This window comes from Schistocerca serialis, chromosome 2 (genome assembly GCF_023864345.2).
Source record: "Schistocerca serialis cubense isolate TAMUIC-IGC-003099 chromosome 2, iqSchSeri2.2, whole genome shotgun sequence".
In the NCBI taxonomy this organism is placed as follows: Eukaryota; Metazoa; Arthropoda; class Insecta; order Orthoptera; family Acrididae; genus Schistocerca; species Schistocerca serialis.
The window spans coordinates 43,338,159-43,343,124 of NC_064639.1; positions in this window are offsets into that span (position 1 = coordinate 43,338,159).

The window sequence follows — 4,966 nt, forward strand, 5'->3', positions numbered from 1 at the left end:
AATCTTTTGTTAATGAAAGTAGTCGTGATTTATAAGTAGTCGTGATTTAAAAAGTCTTGATTTCTGACCCTGTTCGTTATGGATGGGTCAGTTGCGTTTACTGCGAAAATTCTGCTTCAGAAAATGAGAGACCGTAAATCAACTATAAAATATTTGCAATCATTGGGCGTCATTGCCGAATTTTGCAAGTGCAGTGTCTGTGGAAATTAAATAGCTCTCACGAAGGTTGCGTCATCACGAACTTCCGACGAATTCATGTGGAGGTGCAGAAAAAATAACATATGGAGATACATACGCAAGGGGACGTGGTTCGAAAGATCGAGGCTGAATTTAAAAGTAATTATCATGCTAACCTACTGTTTTTTCTATGAATATTCTTGCAAATCTGTTATGCACGAAATAGGGGTTTTGTGTTGCACTGTAGTCGACTGGTTCTCGTTTTGTAGAATAGGGTGTCATTGAGGGCGGGGAGGGGGGGGGGGATGCGATTTTAGTTGAAGTAGACGAGTGACATTTTGGAAAGATAAAGTACGTAAGGGGGCACGAGGTTGTTGGGCTTTGGATTTATGGAGTAGTAGTTTCTGGAGGAGGTTGTGCTGATGTTGTATTTAGGATTGTACCAAATCGGACGCAGTCTTCACATCTTTAATAGAAGAATATGTGGAACAATGTTCTGTAGTTAGGTTGGATGGGCTTGCTTCGTACAAAGGGTTGGGTGAAAGGGGTGATCATCATTTGGTCGTGAATCACAATTAACAGTTTAAAGGTTATAAAACGGGGGCATGTACTCATACTATCGAGGGGTATTGGTGGGCTGTAAAATCTGTTGTCGGTTGGGGGGGGTAGGGGGAAGAGAAGAATTTCTGTGTTTGCAAGGCCATTTAGATGAATACCGTTGGAGGAAAAGTATTACTAGAGGTTATTATTATTTCTTGCATTTACGAAAGTAGTCAGCAACATGTACAACCCTCGTTTTGTTAGTTAGGTGTTCGTGGGTCTGATACCTTTTTCTTGTTTTACGTTGCGTTTTTTTATGTTACTGTATTGTGCCAGTGCTACTTTTTTGGTCTCTGGAGGGAGGTTTTTCTGTCGTTTTCATATTTTCTGTTTACAATGGTGGGCCGAGGGGTATTGCTGTGCCGTTACCGAAGGGTTTATGTTATTGACTCGTGGTTGCATTTTCTTTACTATTTTAAAATTTTGCGTCTGATTGACGGCGGGTGGTAGGGCAGCACTGATTTGGGAGGTAACTCATTCGTGCCTGGCAATTTGTGTTTCTTATTATTTATTCTGGATTTAGCTTCTTCCGTTACAGATTGACCTTCTAACATATTATTTCTTGTTATGCCCTTATTTCGTTCTTGTCAGCCTCGATCTTTGATTCCTTTGGAAGTTCATGTGCGGTAAGTTTCTTTTTCTGTAGCCACTTTTATGTTTTCCTTTTCGATGTTTCTGCTACGCTTCTCCAATTTTTACTGTAACTCCTGATGTATCAGTTTTACTGAGCGTTATTTGGAGCTACTGTAGCTGGTGTGCCTTTCGTGTAGGTAATATAGTTATCGGTTGCAAGGTTTGGTCAAATTTTGCGTTTTATTTCTTTGCGTGTGCAGTAATGTGTGTAAAGATGTTCATCTTTTGAAAGTCTTGTCGTGCTCTGTAGTTCACTAATAAGATAATTTTTAAGCACGTTTCTGATATAAGATTTTTGCGCAACAAACAGTAATATTGGAATCGGTAACTAGAAATGACCCCCTACATAATTTGCTTCTAGTCACCGATCCCAACTATTCGACGGTTCATTATTTAGATCGTTTTTGCAGTACGTTATAAAATAAATAAAATGAATAAAAAATGTTATTTTAAATATGTTAATTATTCTATCTGTATGATGGTGATTGTGATTGCAATTGTATTTGCTTATCTGGAACGTGGACGTTTAATTATTCGGTATCAGACGCTTGACAATGGCTTTTTCGTAAAGGCAATGTTACTCGTAGTTGACCGTGAAATAAAACTGAATAATCAGACTTCGTAATTAAATTGTTTCCAAAGACTGCTGCGGTAGGTGCGGACTCATAATCTAAATCTCAATATTACAATAATTTGCCAGCCATGCCAATACGTCGTACAGAGGTGATTGTCTACTAAACATAAAAAAGTTACACAGTTAGTTAAATCAGATATATTCAATGAATAAGCCTACAGTTCATAATCCTACTTACTTTTATAAATATAAATTCTTTACAGAATCGAGTGCCTAGTGTAGTTGCAACTCGCAGTATTCTTCTATAACATGAAATATGGCGGTGTGCCAGACAATAAAATAAAATACGTGCTTCTCGCACCACTTCTACCAGAGCTCTCTCTTTCTTAATCAAACATAAGAGTAACGTAATTGTGCTTTTGTTTTATCAGCAACACAGCGCTGCAGTTGTGTGCCATAGGCTTTATTTATTTGTCACTGATTATTTATTTAATTAATATTTCGCGTTTCCGAGGAAACTCACGCTCGGCATGCAAATGTGCCTTTATATTGCCCCCTGAATTGCGAGGTGAAAGGACACACCTGCAGGCGAGCAATTCACCTAAAGGCACAAGAAAATCTAAGTTATCTACAACTATTTACATGACTTACATTACACATTATACACATTATATACAAAATTTGAATGACGCGGGAGCGCCGTAAAAGTTCTTATGTTGGCAGATAGAGTACGCGCATGCGCAGAAGCGTCTGTGTAACTGCAGCACTGCCGTTATATCGTACAGTTAGATCACGCGGCACAGTATTGCAGATCATATTGTTCGTGTGCGCGTTTTTCAGTCGTTGCACAAAGAAAATATTCAACCAAGATTACATATGAAGACTACATTCTATGACAGGTAACTTAGTTTTAAATTTACAATATTTGTTGTAACACGATACAACTTAGATTGTTGAATGTTCTTATTTACATAGTATTGTTTTGAAATACTTCAAAGAAAAATGTCCGTATTTTTCAGGTGCATTGACCTATACACATCGTGTCGTTATTACAGTTCATATTCATCCGCTGCACAATAATTTTTTACAGGTTAGTATCGTCGTGGTAAAATTTTTTGATCACAGTAACATCGTTGTATAACAACGTGATTAATACATAAGCGTGTCCATTTCTCATTTCCATTATAGTCGTAGTGATGCAATTCGTTGTGACTAAAAGCATTGCTTATTACAGATCAGACGTGACCCGTCGAGTAATTGGTCCACGTGCAGTTCGTTTTTTACATTCCATGGAAGCTTGGTTGCAGAACCTCGGACGGCACATAGCTGGCGTCGATCCTTGGACAGTCCAGGTAAGAGTGTCCGTCACATTTCGAGAACATTTCATTCCCTGAAGTTCCAACCAAAATTCTTCCACCCGTCGTGTTGTTTTCTGGACAGGCACTTTGTGTCCATTTAATGCAGTTAACATCTTGAAGTTGGGTACTGTAGTAATATCACTAGACGATGCACGAATTATGCACTTCACATTTTCAGTTTTTTTTTGCTGAATATAGCTCACCTAAATGTTCGTAGTTATTAATCAAGGAAATCGTTCATCGCGTTCACATAGATACGCTGCATAATGAATGGCATTAACAGTTTCTTTCACATAGGTTTCCGCGTAGTTGCAGAGTTAGTAATGTTCCTTAATGTCCGTGAACAGTGGTTCACTATGCAATGTCTTTTTGGCACTCGTTTTGTTCAAATTTTTACATAGTAACAGTTACACTATACATCAGTTAAAAAAATAAGTAATTATACATGCACACGTCACATATTTTCTTAGCATAAACATAATATAGTTGCACATAAACATGTTTACATCATCATTACATCGCTATAGGTTATTACATTGTGTCACATTGATTACATGAATTGCAGATATTTACATCCTCTTTAGCGGTTTTGCTGGGATATTATCGATGTTTTTTGTGATGTCATCTGTAATTAAGATGGGTTAGACACAACATTCATTACATCAGTAGGCAAGACCAGGCGTTTTCACTACTCAATAAATATTCAAAATAGTAAGAGAGAGAAAATGTTCGATTCCTCGCGTTTTGTGCGTGTGTGTAGAGTGTCTGTGTGGCCTTGACTACTGATAGATGCTTTTCGTGTTGAGAGATGTGCGTCTAATCTATTTCTCAAAGTAAAAGATCGCTTCACAGATGACGTCTGTCAGTTCGTCAGGTGTCACACCAAGTCAGTGGTACCTTCAGTTCCGTGAAAAATTAATATGTCATCCACTGCTACGTAATCATAAATTTTACTTTAATATTCCGTCTTTCAGGTGGAGGCGCGCGCTGAAAGAAGAGTTCTTCTGTCTTCAACTGCGTCACTGGAACCGCTGAAATGAAAATTTCTATACTACTTATTATCTGTGTTGTAACAACAGAGTTTTTCGAGTTGCTTAGCAATATTTTGATGGGTATGACTTTGACATAATTCAGCATGAAATGCTCTAAGATCTCGCTGTGCGTATAGCCCAATAATTTTGTTAGTTCTAGGATGTTGTAACAGATACGCACCAGGATGCGGTATGTTAACAATTATATAAGGTCCTTCATATAGCAGACGCCACTTAGCGTTGCGTCGTTTGAGTGCTACAGATTTATGATGAGTACGAAGTAGTACAAGCATTCCTACCTCGAATTTTTGTTTTCTTTTTATTATGTTTCTGTGATGTTTGTTTCGTATTTGTGCGTGATGTGTCAATGTAGTCAATACTTCTTTTATTTTCTGTTCAGGTGTGATTTCCTTGTCTGACAACTTAGGTAATGGTTCTATCCACCGATCGTTCTGTTTGCAATTGAACATGATCTCGTTAGGTGTGTAATTCGTATCGTAAATATTTAAGTTATTGTGTACGTCTTCGAAAAGACTTAGGTAGGACACCCAATTAGTATGTTTTGATGAAATATAGGTCCTCATGAATCGGTT